This window comes from Biomphalaria glabrata, chromosome 6, assembly GCF_947242115.1.
Source record: "Biomphalaria glabrata chromosome 6, xgBioGlab47.1, whole genome shotgun sequence".
In the NCBI taxonomy this organism is placed as follows: Eukaryota; Metazoa; Mollusca; class Gastropoda; family Planorbidae; genus Biomphalaria; species Biomphalaria glabrata.
The window spans coordinates 19,082,018-19,097,757 of NC_074716.1; the positions used below are offsets into that span (position 1 = coordinate 19,082,018).

At 36.7% G+C, this 15,740-nt stretch overlaps 1 protein-coding gene and 1 long non-coding RNA gene across 3 annotated transcripts in view; one reads left to right on the plus strand and one right to left on the minus strand.

The window, feature by feature from the left end:
- The window catches only part of LOC106060893 (uncharacterized), a 56,699-nt gene that overhangs the window by 35,995 nt on the left and 4,964 nt on the right, over nt 1-15,740 (plus strand). Inside the window, exon 1 of one of the 2 annotated variants that reach the window (XM_013218918.2) lies at nt 11,187-11,544. The exons of the other annotated variant lie outside the window; for it this stretch is intronic. The gene's annotated coding sequence lies outside the window, so the exon portion shown is untranslated. Of the gene's footprint in view, nt 1-11,186; nt 11,545-15,740 lie in introns of those variants that run through there. 2 annotated transcript variants of the gene reach the window in all.
- LOC106059849 (uncharacterized) lies at nt 13,014-13,975 on the minus strand. The gene is made up of 2 exons (XR_008778570.1): nt 13,595-13,975; nt 13,014-13,476 (listed from the first exon to the last, which is right to left on the minus strand). It is a non-coding gene; the product is annotated as an uncharacterized LOC106059849 (long non-coding RNA).

Sequence of the window (15,740 nt, forward strand, 5' to 3'; positions counted from 1 at the left end):
AGAGATTCTGATTCGTTATCGTTTTTTATTGTATAAAATGTGTTGACGTGTGGGTGGAGCGGTCAGGGTTTGAACTCGGGACCTTCGATAAGTCCGAATGACAATCGAGCGCTAACCTCACGACCATGCAGCCGTGTCACATCTGATTGGTTTTAAGGAGAAATAAAAGCGGTTCGTCTTTGTGCTGGCATATGGCACTTCGCTTAAACATGGATCAGCCCTGTGTTATGGGGTGTGTGTGTGTGTTTATATGGTGACGTTGCGAAGAGGTTTGCGATTGGCTGTGAATGGTGCAACATAGGTGGCGTTGTCATCACTTGGTCTTAGTTAGGAGACGACTCCAGAACGTGAGTCTGAAAGGTTGTGTTATTGTAGTGAATTATATTTTGTTAAAAGTTATTACTAAATTCTACTACATTTTATTTTGATTTCATATTAACTTATTATTATTATTATGCCTGTGTGTAGTCGCTGAATGAACTCTTTATGTTGTGTCTGTTCTATTTAAGTGTATGTTTCTGTTGTGTTGTCTTTATATATGAGAAAAGAGTCCTTGCAATCACAACAAATTTCCATAAGGATCAATAAAGCAGTCTTAGTCTAAGTCTTAGTCTTATTAATTTTTGTATGTATTATAATCGTCTCCCAGCAGTTTGGTGCTACAAGTCAACGACCGGTAACCTCACCCAGTTCTGATAGGAGAAACCTAACTGAATTTTTCTTGTATGTGAACCATTTCTCCACCAATCGGAGGCCCTAGGCAGCAACTCAGTTTGCCTATGTCTAAGGCCGGCCCTGATTAGAGTACTAAATACATGTCACCTTTCCCTAGCTGAACCAGAGTACACGTTGCATTGGTTATAACTGCCAACAAATCTAACCGTATAGGTTAACATAATATTAGCCTCATTCAAAGAGACTACATTCAACAGTGGTAACACGTGGATCTAGATCTATATGCACACCTATATGTTTTGTATAACAGCTCGCTTCCCGTGTTCACGTATACACATTAAAACGTTAAGTATAGAATACTTGTAAATTAAAGAAAAGAGAAAGCTGTTTAAAAAAGAGAAGCCAGGAAATGAGATGCAATATAATCTGATAACAGCTTTATAGTATTAAAAAAATACCTGTTGAATAAATACATGAATCATGAAAATATACAAATCTGTTATACCAGAGAGAGCTAATCTATATATAGCACCCCCTGACTGCAGTAACGTTAGATAACTCAAGCCTCCGAAAAGGTTAAAGTATTGCGCAACGTTTCGTGCACTCTTCATGCGAGTTCCTATTTGTATAAGATGTACAATGATAAATGAGAGAAAATCTAATATATATATATAAGTAAAGTTCTTCTTTAATTAACTTGAAAGCTAAGAAAAAAAAATAGTTTTAATAAAAAATTAAAACCAATTTCCGACATTGCAAAATTCTTTAACGATATCCGGTAATTTACAAAACATTCCCATGACACTCTGCGGTCTTAATATCTTTCAGTTTCATGTTTGAAAACATGCATACTTATATAGGCCTATACATACATATATATTTCTAAATAAAACTATGATGCTGGAGATGGCTAGCGTATTTAAAACTAAGCGTTAATATTATTTTTTAAAAATAAGCTATAACTTTCAGAAATGACACAAAAAAATTGCTTTAAATATTCGACAAAATAAGTTTTTACAATCGCCTAATTTCCTACTTACAGAAATACAAAACAGAATTAGTAAAAGACACACTGGAAGTGACGTACCATATTCTGTACCTCATTCCCGGTACATTAATGTCACGTGGTTAGAGGGACACAACCTAACGACAGTGACGAAGACAATACGGATCAAAATGAAACGTATAACCAGGGGAGTAGCTAGGAATTTTCCATCATTTAGGGATCCGGGGGTGGGGGGGGCTTGACCTCTTTCGGGGCCCCTGCATTTTGCGTAATATTTATTGTTTAATGTGAAAAACACTTATTTGACACCCCCCCCCCCAAGTGGAGTCCCGGGGGGATTGTCAAATTCTTCCCCCACCCTGTATAACCCAATTACTTAGATAAAATTTGTCTTCATTTACAACATTAACAAAGATAACAAGTGATGTAGAACAAACATAAGAACCGACTGTTCTAGAAAAAACAATAATTCATTTGATTGACACATTTTCATTACTCCGCGCTAAAACAGCGTGCTGACTGCGCTACAGTTAATCTTATCAGTGGTCACTCGTGGGGGTGAGATGCTTCCGTGCCACGCTTAGACATTTGAGTTAACTCTCGACACCGGGATTTAAACCAAGACCCTCAGTCTAGCACTTTAGGTTATTTATCCGCACGCCAGAGAAACGATAAAAGACAAAGAATTGTGAACATTGAATCGACATTGTCATACATGAAGGCAAATCGCCTATTTGGAGTTTCCGGTGTACAGAATATGACAAAGGGGGTGGGGCTTCACGTATAGCTAAGAGTCTAGTCTCTTACAATCATCGTTGTGCAGATTCAAACTTCGAAGCTATTTCGCTTGTAATTTTAAGTAAGTTTTATTCTGTAGTTGGCAGCATTGATCTTTCCACAGGGCGTCCTTGACATTGTTTAGTTTGTATTTCCACTTACCATTTTTCTGACGTTTTTTCTTTGAGTGCATTCTATCGTTACTACATTTCTTGATGTCGCTTTCTTTTCTTCTTTATTGAATGTTATTTGCTTGAAGAACATATACTTTTAACAAAATTCTAGTGATTATTGTGGTTATTTTTAAGTGTAAAAATCCCCGATTGAACTAAATCTAATTTATTGTTGTCATGAATTTTGATTTTATTGGAATATCCACACAGCATGAGGTTAGAAACTTTTAATTGCCAGCTAAAACCATTAGGGAGTAACAGAGAGAAATGTTAGTGCCATCGATTTCAACTCGATATATTTCATTCATCCTATTGCGTCGCTAACAGAAAAGTTATGAATACATCCTTACAAAGTTTCTAGGAATTGCTTTGGAGATTATTCTCTTATATAATTTTTTATCAGTTGGACAGACATAAAAGAATTTCCTTTGAAGTGTTAAAATTAGTTTACCTAAACGTCAGATAGGAGAAGAGGGGTGAAGTGAAGAACAATGGAGACGAATGTAACAAAGTTGTTATCATATTAATGTTTATTGTAGACTGTAACAACGCTGTAACCTAATTAATGTTTATTTATTCTATTGCCCTTTTTAAAAAATCTATTTACTCCGTGTTTTGTTACAGCTTTCCTAAATTGTGTTCATTAAGAAATGATATCTAGAAATAACAACACTTGCAGTAAACCCGTGTCCAAATTTGGAATCTTAAACTGCTCTAAGTTTCTATGTGAATGTTGCAATTAATAGCTAACGTCTTTCTGCACTTGTTGTTTATAATAAGACTTTAAGAAAAAAAACAACATGTTCCTCTTCTGGTCAACTGTCTCCAGGGACACGTGTGAAACAGAATGTTAGGGAGCCAGGGCGGCTATTTGAGCTACATGTTGAAACAGACAGCGTAATGTGTACGGGAATAAACGTCTGATCTGAGATCAGGTGCACTCAGCGCAACACGCACACTTCACGCCATATGACATTCCAGAGATATCTCGTCAGGCTTAGTGGGGCTTTCTTTTATATAGGTCTGTGATTGTGTGGGAGCTGCCTATGCATGTGAGTGGGTATGCACGCGGTGCATGTGTTTACAGCCAATGAAGTGGTTGGAAAATTAACGTGGGGCCGTTTTAAAGTTTTTTGTTGTTTTTTTTTTAATTTATTTATTTAAAATTATCATTGGGTCATTTTTTTTACGGAGGAAAAAAAAGGGGGGGGGGGGCGAGGCTGGAGTCTTTTTGCTCAATAATTTAAAATGTGCTTAGTAAGCAAAACATGTATTTAAATAACCAAACGAAATAATTCGATTGAGTTTCTCTTGACATTCTCGTGAGGGGAAATTAAAAAGTTGACCTTGCCCAAGTTAACGAGTGTTTCATGGGGCAAGTACATTCATCCAAATCATTCTTCTGCTCAACCAGACTTGCTTCCAAATAAAAACTCAGAAACACACATTTGGATAAACTTTTTTGGAAAATCTTAACGTCAACGGGATTTAAACAAGAAATCTATTGGCGAGCTTTTGTAGTGCTATCTCTCGTCTACGTCTATCCCCATTCTTAACCATCGTCTACTTCCATCCTCATTCTTAACTGTGACATTTTTGTTAACTTCTGCAAATTTACATATTCGTCATTCAAAAATTATTTGAGCTGCTATAGTAAGGAGCCCCATAGTAAGGAGCCCATTGTTTCAGCAGATATATCATTTTATGGTTTCTTTTAAGGTACCGACCATCTTATTGCATACGTTGTTTCAGAGAATGATGATTACGTCATACACGAATTCATGTGGCAGTCTAATCGTACATGTTATTTAGAAACTTACAATCTAATGTCATTAGTTTTCCTGGCTGATTCACGCAACCCGTTCCATGCTCTTATGACATATGCAATAAAAAGCACAAGAATTGATAGTGCCTTTGTGTCTCTCAGCGTATACACCTGTTGGGGTCAATGGCTTATACTGTTTATGTCGTCTCAATAACTCGCCGCCTAATTCTGTTCATTTTGACTACACGAGATTTCCATACATGGAGGCTAATGTTGTGTTTATCTGGTGTACTGAAAACAAAAATATTGATAAGCGAAGAATACAAATGAACACTTTAATATGTATGTGTGTGTGTGTGCATGTTTCAGCTGTATAGAATCCAATGTCTAAGCTCTTTCCTGTGTAGTACAAAGTCATTTTTATTCTTTAGTTGGCAACAGTGATCTTTCAATTCGTCGTCTTTGACATTGTTTTTTTTTTACTAATTTTTTTCAAATCTCTTCCAAACTTTTATTTTACTGTTTCCTTCGTGAACGTTTATTATTTTGCCACCACATTTCTTCATATTTTTTTTCTTATATTCTCTTACTGAACTTTATTGCTTAAAGAATCTAACTGCAAACAAAGCTATACGGTGGCTCCTAACACAATATTGTTGCATTATTTAATTATCTAGATCTATCGTCTAAACGTTGGTATTCCAGCCGGATAAGATCCAATAATTTCGCTTTTTATTTATAGATGTTGTTAATGTTTTCATTTTAGTAATTATTTTTTCATGCATTCAATAAAAAATATTTTAATAAATATGTAAATAGAAATTTTAAAAAATCTATATATAAAAAAAACCAACAGATTACAATTTCAAATGTATCATTTTCACATTTAATTATTTAATTATCTACCTTTACATCAATACACAAGTCAAAAGTTGTCAAAAACATTCTTGAGGATCAACGAATCATATCGAACCTGGGCTATACATCTCTCTCTCTCTCTCTCTCTCTCTCTCTCTCTCTCTTTTATCGGCTAACTGTATCTTTCTCTCTCCACTTACCTAACTTACTCTTTATATACATATATATACTAGCCGGACATTACCCGCGGCCTTGTGTATTACTAATGTAGTGGATTGGATTTAGACGTATGTTAAACTTAGCTAATGTTCCTTTCAAGTTTTTGTCTTTCTCCACGAAAATAAAAGTAGTTTTGAGAAAATGGGTTTACCCGTTAAGCCGATACATTCACATCTCTTAAAAATGGGCGACTGCTGTCAATCAAAACAAGAACGGAGCGGTACAAAAACTCGTTCGTACCTCACTCGGTCAGACTCTATCACCGCCACTCATTGATCAGGGAACATGAAATGCACCAAGATACCTGTTTGTAGTCGCTGAATGAACTGTTTATGTTGTCTGTTGTATTTATGTGTATTTTTCTGTTGTGTTGTCTTTATATGAGAAACGAGTCCTTGTAATCACAACAAATTTCCGTAAGGATCAATAAAGCAGTCTTAGTCTTAGCGCGATATGAATGGGATATAAAGTACAATTAAAACGGATTTATCCGATTTGTTAAATGAATGGGACGTCAGGACTAATAACTTCGCAGATATAGCCTAAGGAACGAATTTATGTAAAAATGCATTTGAAAGACAAATTTGAAGCTTTATTTTATTAATAATGAAATCAATAGACTATATTTTGTAATTTTCATGTGTCAAAGTAAAAACTATCTTTGCAATGTGTAGTTCTTAAAATTAGATCTAGATCTTTTGTAAACATGGTAAACATGGCTTAGATCTATAAAATAGCTATACTTTCATAGAGTTGGGCAACTTTTTATTTTTGAGGGCCTTAAGTTTGTCACGGTTCCAGTTAGTACCCAAGGAACATCTATGCCAAGTTTTATCAAGATTGGTCAAACGGTTTTGATTTCTATTCGTAATATACATACATACGGCTTACTTTCTACTTTCTAGTATAAAAAAGAAGAAGAAAGATGAGAAAGGTCAAATGTGGGGTGGTGTTCCTTTACCGTCAATGAGCGAGTGAAGCCCTATGACATGAAATAATAGTGTTAATCTATTCAATACTAGCAAGACTAAACACCAGGCCTTGGTTGCAACCATCCAATCAAATGCTCAATCTAAAACTTCAAAAGAATATCCCCGGGCTACAAAGTTATGTTTTAGTTCATGCCGAGGCTTGAACAAGACAAGAGGCAGTAGAACAAGACAAGAGGCAGTAGAAGAAGACAGGAGGCAGACAGCAACGTGTTAAACTGTTCATTAAGCTGAACACTTGGAGACTTCTCTTAGTGAAATAAACATGGCCGCGTTCATCTAACGTAACGTTATTAGCTTAACCTGTTCACTTGAAGAGAAAAACGATGGAACTCACCCCCTGGCACATACCATCTTCAATAGAGCTCGTGGACAGGGTGGGTGCATTAAGGGTGGGGGTAGGACTACTCAGGTGCACAGAGATCTGACAAGTCAGAAGCATTATTGGTTAAACAGTTAAACCGTTAAACAATCCTACACGAAAATGCACGTAACACACGAATGCGCAAAAAAAAAGAAAAAGCGACTTCACCCAAGCCACGTAGTTGCGCATTACGCTCTTAGGAACTCAGAAGACTTAGCAAAACAAGTTGGATAATAATAATAACACGCATTAGTACATTGGCACCGGACGTACACTCATACACTGAGCACAAACATACAGCAAAAACACATACGGACAAATGCGTTCATGTAAGCATTATGTAAACACAAAACAGAAGCTGATATTGACTGAAGCTTCACCTGTGAGTTAAAACCTTAAATTGCTTTGTTGTATTTTAGCCGGTTGGGTAATTCGATTCCATTGAAATGAATATGAAATCCTAGTTCGTTAGGTCGATTGATTATCTTGAAATGTTGTATAATAAATTTTAGTTCGCTAGGTCGATTGATTGGCTTGAAATCTTGTATATGAAATCTTAGTTCGCTAGGTCGATTGATTTGCTTAAAATGTATATGAAATCTTAGTTCGTTATGTCGATTGATTGGCTTGAAATCTTGTATATGAAATCCTAGTTCGCTAGGTCGATTGATTGGCTTGAAATCTTGTATATGAAATCTTAGTTCGCTAGGTCGATTGATTTGCTTGAAATGTATATGAAATCTTAGTTCGTTATGTCGATTGATTGGCTTGAAATCTTGTATATGAAATCCTAGTTCGTTAGGTCGATTGATTGGCTTGAAATCTTGTATATGAAATCTTAGTTCGCTAGGTCGATTGATTTGCTTAAAATGTATATGAAATCCTAGTTCGTTAGGTCGATTGATTGGCTTGAAATCTTGTATATGAAATCCTAGTTCGTTAGGTCGATTGATTGGCTTGAAATCTTGTATATGAAAACTTAGTTCGCTAGGTCGATTGATTGGCTTAAAATGTATATGAAATCTTAGTTCGTTAGGTCATATATTTAGCTTGAAATTTTGTATATGATATCTTTGTCAGTTCATTTGATTGTCTTGAAATGTTGTATTTGAGGTCTTGATGTATCTTAGTTAGTCATCTCCCTCGTAATAAAACCGTTATGAGGACATGTAGAGATCACGATTAAATGTGTACCTGGTGTTGGGGAAGTGAAGACGAACAGAGTTGTCTTCCCCTTGCTGCACAACGGGCTCGCTGTACATTGTTTCCTTGACTGGAAATACTTCTCCTACATATCTTTAAAGACATCTTATTCAACCACTCCATCACCACTTTTGTTTACAATTTAAAAAACAAACAAACAGGAATACTTGAACTTGAATCTAGGCGCCACAATTACCCAAATATATGTACTTAATAACATCTCTCTACTTCGTTATAAATCTTACAATCACGCACACTTCTCTACAACTCACACACGCACACACATCGCCACACACACTTTCAGCCATAACGCCATCTCCAGAAAGAGAAGAACACCTATGATGTATGTTTACATTTAGCGAATATTGCAATCATGTCACGTGACACCGGGTGAACACAAGCAGGCGATTGTGCGCAGTTTGTTTCTAGAATGAAGAAAGGATGCACATTTCAATGACAACGTGTAGAATCTTCTTGTTCATTTCGGACTCCCAAAGACTTACGTCCATTAATATCATCGTGCCAGTCAAATTATAAGATAATAAGATGGGATTATAAGAGAATAGACATCCTTGTCTGCCCACATAGGTGCTGCCATTGTAAATGATATCGTGACATGGTTTATCTCAGAGAGGCGTCTCTTCTCTTGAAACTAAGCAGCGCAGTTCTATTTCCCTTGTTTATTGGGAGAGTGTTTGAGATGTTCATACCGAATGTTAAGTCTTCTCACAATCATGTTTAAAAACAAAGGTTAGCAGACGTCAGCTAATTAATACTTGTTTGTTCTTTAAAGCAAACATAAATCATACTTGTAAATAGACTACATTACTACATAAACATTGACTGCATAAACATTGACTACATGAACATTGCATGAACATTGACTACATGAACATTGACTACATAAACATTGACTACATGAACATTGACTACATAAACATTGACTACATGAACATTGACTACATGAACATTGACTATATGAACATTGACTACAATCACTACATGAACGTTGATTTTGATATGACGAAATGCACACACGATACGGTTATTTACAGATCAGTAGAACCTATTCTTATCTTATCTTGTATATTACAGACGTTACTTAAAAAAAAAAAGATAATAATTACGTCCTACGAATTTCATGTGTCAATCTAGTCATGCATGTTAATCAACGACTTAAACTCTAAGTTTTTTACTTTTGTTTCTGATTCAGGCAACCCATTCCATGCTCTAACGGCACTAGGGAAGAAGAAGCACTTGTACGAATTTGTTCTAGCGTATGTAATAAGAAATGTGCCTCTATAATTGTGTCTATCTAGTATTCATTACATTTGAGTGAAGTAATAATTCAGAGAAAATCCAACTGCTTCTCATCTTTCTCTGGTCAGTGTCTTAGACAGACACGTTTTGATTTGAAGAGAGCTTTCCTATGTAACTTATATATACCCAAGAGAAACTATAGACACCCAAGAAAAACCATAGACACCCAAGAGAAACTATAGACACCCAAGAGAAACTATAGACACCCAAGAGAAAGTATCTAGATCTAATACGATTCAAACATAGATGCACGAGATATCTGATTGGACAGACGTCGCATGTTCACTCTAGATTCATTTCAATTTCACTGTTTGTTTAGACTTAGAGTGTCATAGCTAATGATTCACTCTTTGTTTAGAGTGTCATACCTACCACACTGAGGGCGTGCTGGCCGAGTGGTAATGTCATACCTACCCCACTGAGGGCGTGGTGACAGAGTGGTAATGTCATACCTACCCCACTGAGGGCGTGCTGGCCGAGTGGTAATGTCATACCTACCACACTGAGGGCGTGCTGGCCGAGTGGTAATGTCATACCTACCACACTGAGGGCGTGCTGGCCGAGTGGTAATGTCATACCTACCACACTGAGGACAAATTTGTACAAATACTCCTTCTTCCCTAGTGCTATTAGAGCATGGAATGGGTTGCCTGAGCTAGCCAGGAAAACCAGTGACTTGGCAGAATTTAAGTCATTGGTTAATATGCATGACTAAATGCATGACGCGTAGGACGTAATCATCTTCTTTTTTGAAGTAACGTCTGTATTATATAAGATAAGATAAGATAAGATGGTGACAGAGTGGTAATGTCATACCTACCCCACTGAGGGCGTGCTGGCCGAGTTGTAATGTCATACCTACCACACTGAGGGCGTGCTGGCCGAGTGGTAATGTCATACCTACCACACTGAGGGCGTGCTGGCCGAGTGGTAATGTCATACCTACCCCACTGAGGGCGTGGTGACAGAGTGGTAATGTCATACCTACCCCACTGAGGGCGTGGTGACAGAGTGGTAATGTCATACCTAACCCACTGAGGGCGTGCTGGCCGAGTGGTAATGTCATACCTACCGCACTGAGGGCGTGGTGACAGAGTGGTAATGTCATACCTACCGCACTGAGGGCGTGGTGACAGAGTGGTAATGTCATACCTACCACACTGAGGACATGGTGACAGAGTGGTAATGTCATACCTACCGCACTAAGGGCGTGCTGGCCGAGTTGTAATGTCATACCTACCGCACTGAGGACATGGTGGCCGAGTGGTATTATAGATAGACATCCGAACCGAAGGGTCTCCGATTAGAATACTTGTGAAAACTGGGATTTTGACTTTCGTTTATCTGTAGGGAGCCCCTGAGTCAACTCTAATGGGTACCTGAAATTAGTCGGGGGGGGGGGGAAGTAAAGTATCATACACCTTAAACCATGACCTGTACATGCTGTTTATAAAGTGAAGTTCATTGTTAAGTCTCGTTCTTGCCCAGGGATTGAACTGCCAGAACGAGTTGTTATAAGCAAGAAGTGAAACAGTTTTTAAAATCAGCTAATAATGTTCCCGACCAAATGAAGATGAACAAGGAAATTATTTACAAATCTACAACGACCGAAGAGACTTTCCCAAACATGAACTCCTAATTGCTTTATGAATTAACTGAGAAGATCTAGGCTCGATAAGGTTTCTATCTGTCCCCGTTAAGACGCCTTGCTCGCCATCCTGTTCGCCATTCTTTGTTTTGACTGATGCTAGCTAGCGATTGCGAGTCGTGTCTAAACAGATTGAAATCCTAACATGTGTTACACAAGGTGAATGTGGGTGGTTGTGCACGAGAGAGGGGGATGAGGAGGAGAGAGAATGATTGCAGAGTTACACTGTTATCACACTAGCACGCTTTTGAAGCTCTTCTATTTTATTTACTTTTCCTGTGTATACATGCTTGAATTATCAGAGGTAGCTCTGTGATACCTTAGCTGAGGTTTACATCAGACTTCGAACTAGAAGGAAGCAAATGGGGAGAGAGAGAGAGAAAGAAGGGCACAGTGAAAGACATATATAGGGTAGAGACGGTAAAAACAAAATAATTGATGAGCACTGACTGGTAAACTCAGTCAAAAAAAGTATTCTTTAAATGAGCACTGATCTACATTGCAAGCTGTGTTGTATTAATAGTTTTCATGGATTTAGTATAACTGTGTATGTGTGTTAACAGCTATCTAGACTGTGTATACATAGATGGATGCAGTGGCATAGCTAGGAATTTGCCATCATTTGTGGGTCCGAGGGGCTTGACCTCTTTAGGGCCCCATGCATTTTGTCATTCGACGTCAGGACATGAGATAATGGCGTAATGTTTAATATTCATTTAAAAAAATGAATTCGAACACTCATTTGAGAGCCCCCTCAAGTGGGTTCCCTGGGGGATTTTCAAAATCTCCCCGCGCCTATCCTCCACCATAGCTACGCCACTGGATTGTTGATTAATTGATTGGATATATATAATATTATATATAGATACACACATATATAGATGCACTGATATATAGATAGATCCAGAGATACATAGAGAGATCCAGAGATACACAAACATACAGAAGGATAGTTGGATAGATACATTGATTGATTGTAATTCCCAGGGAGTCTTTTTGTTTGTAATTGATGAAGTGTTGTTTTGTACTTTACTTTGTGTATTGGAAACAAAAAGATAGTATTTCAACGATATACTCAAGTGATAGAGATTTATAGCATTCACTTTATGAAAAACAAAGCTCAATCGCCTTGGATGAATAATATCATAATGTTGTATGCGTTTGTCCTGGTTTATAGTGAAATTAAAGGATGCATGATTTGTATTAGAGGCACTACGTAGTGTTTATATACAGATTAGAATTTAGATTAGACGATTATCATTTTACCACTTCAAATTAATCTTAAAATCATATAATTATTTTAGAAATTAACTTGATTTATAGATTAATTTAGTTTTAAAACTTATAACTATTTTATTATCATGAATTATTTGTTGTGTATGTGTATAAGGCTGCCAGGAGACCAGAATCTGTTGTGCTTGTGGGCTGTCTAGGTTTAAACTTTCGATACTTTCAAAAACCTTAGCATCCCATTATTGATGCGATGCAGGGACAGTGCGTGGTGGATGAGTGTTAAGACGCTTGGCTTTCGAACCGGAAGGTTCAAATCCCGATGAAGACGGATTTTGAATTTCGGATCTAATGGGTCTGCCCCACCTGACATTTGTTGGGGAAAGGTAAAGGCCACATGACACCCTCGTTAACCGTGGGCACAAAAACAGATGGACTTTTACATCCTCTACCCTACAGATCGCTAGGTTTGAAAAGGGTACTTTACTTTTTTTTTCAAAAAGACAGTATAGAAGCTGTCTAATCTCAATCAAGAAAGTATTGATGCAGTATAATCGCAATCAAGATCTATAACTCCTACAGTTTATTTGCTCTAAGTTTTGTTATTCATTCTTGTATGTGCATTGTCAACGAACCCACTCACTTCATAATCTTGGTTCTTTCATCTAGCAATGACCCTCACGTATGGTGCGTGTAATTACTTGGAATGTATATAAATTAAACTAATGACAACAATGTCACAACATCAATGACCACATAATGAATACTCATAATAAAGTCAAACTCTCTAATTAAAACTAATATTTAATGTTCTAAATAGGGCATCGATGGCCACTTTAAAATCAAGTAATACATGTAATGATAGATTGATGAAATGAATTGATAACTACAAACATATATTATGAATAACATAAAATTAATAACATAAGACAAGTGGCTTCAATACTATGTACTAATAAAACTATGATATCTGTTAACATAATAAACAATGAAGACATAATCAACAATACAGCAATTAATCACCCATGCCAATCAGACCACCACGGCTACTCCATCCTCCATGCACTGGACCCAACGCCGCAGACTGCATCAGAGTTCAGTACCGCTGTCCATGTCAATTACTGCATGTCGCTCTTTGTCTTGCTGACTACGCCACTGTCGCTAACATCTATTCAGTGTCTCTACGCTAAGACTGCCTCATGCTAAAGACTGCTACCCAGACTGTCAGAATGTCACTAAGACTGTCACTCTAAATAGACAAATAGTCAAAAATATCGCTAACAACTCACTAAAGCGCCATTCTATTTATTCATAATCAATTAACATCTAATACTAGATATATAACTAATAAAAACATTTCTTCTTACCCTGGTCCCTAAGAATTAGTTCCTACATGTTGTCTCTGGCAAACAACTCACACCTCTTGGAGCCAAGATCGCGAGCCAGCCTCAGCGACTTGCTCCCAATGTCTGTATGTGTCGTTCACCAGAGAACGCCTAGCACACGACACACGCCCCTGCTAGCACTACATGGCGCTGTGTCCCGACTGCCCCAAAACTCTACTCTATATAGGCTGAGTATCTAGCCTACACCTAAACTAACATTACTAATTGTCTGTGTCTGTCCCGACCCACATAGCAGTCTCTCTACAAGACAAACACCTGACATTGTCCTAACCTTTGTCTGGTCTGTCAAGTCTATCGGTGAGCTTTGATAACAACTATGAATCTAATTAATAACTCTCACACACTCAACACTGTGACATGCATGAAACAACACAGCGTTGTAACACATGAGGTTTATGTAAAGCATTCAGTTTGAGAAACTGTCTTCTTTGAAGTGGACTTCCAGTTACAATGTTGCAATATTTGACACTGACATTTATCGATTTCTCAAATGATCCCAAATATTTGACACTGACATTTATCTATTTCTCAAATGATCCCAAATATTTGACACTGACATTTATCGATTTCTCAAATGATCCCAAATATTTGACACTGACATTTATCGATTTCTCAAATGATCCCAAATATTTGACACTGACATTTATCGATTTCTCAAATGATCCCAAATATTTGACACTGACATTTATCGATTTCTCAAATGATCCCAAATATTTGACACTGACATTTATCGATTTCTCAAATGATCCCAAATATTTGACACTGACATTTATCGATTTCTCAAATGATCCCAAATATTTGACACTGACATTTAGCGATTTCTCAAATGATCCCAAATATTTGACACTGACATTTAGCGATTTCTCAAATGATCCCAAATATTTGACACTGACATTTAGCGATTTCTCAAATGATCCCAAATATTTGACACTGACATTTATCGATTTCTCAAATGATCCCAAATATTTGACACTGACATTTATCGATTTCTCAAATGATCCCAAATATTTGACACTGACATTTATCGATTTCTCAAATGATCCCAAATATTTGACACTGACATTTATCGATTTCTCAAATGATCCCAAATATTTGACACTGACATTTATCGATTTCTCAAATGATCCCAAATATTTGACACTGACATTTATCGATTTCTCAAATGATCCCAAATATTTGACACTGACATTTATCGATTTCTCAAATGATCCCAAATATTTGACACTGACATTTAGCGATTTCTCAAATGATCCCAAATATTTGACACTGACATTTAGCGATTTCTCAAATGATCCCAAATATTTGACACTGACATTTATCGATTTCTCAAATGATCCCAAATATTTGACACTGACATTTATCGATTTCTCAAATGATCCCAAATATTTGACACTGACATTTATCGATTTCTCAAATGATCCCAAATATTTGACACTGACATTTATCGATTTCTCAAATGATCCCAAATATTTGACACTGACATTTATCGATTTCTCAAATGATCCCAAATATTTGACACTGACATTTATCGATTTCTCAAATGATCCCAAATATTTGACACTGACATTTATCGATTTCTCAAATGATCCCAAATATTTGACACTGACATTTATCGATTTCTCAAATGATCCCAAATATTTGACACTGACATTTATCGATTTCTCAAATGATCCCAAATATTTGACACTGACATTTATCGATTTCTCAAATGATCCCAAATATTTGACACTGACATTTAGCGATTTCTCAAATGATCCCAAATATTTGACACTGACATTTAGCGATTTCTCAAATGATCCCAAATATTTGACACTGACATTTATCGATTTCTCAAATGATCCCAAATATTTGACACTGACATTTATCGATTTCTCAAATGATCCCAAATATTTGACACTGACATTTATCGATTTCTCAAATGATCCCAAATATTTGACACTGACATTTATCGATTTCTCAAATGATCCCAAATATTTGACACTGACATTTATCGATTTCTCAAATGATCCCAAATATTTGACACTGACATTTATCGATTTCTCAAATGATCCCAAATATTTGACACTGACATTTATCGATTTCTCAAATGATCCCAAATATTTGACAC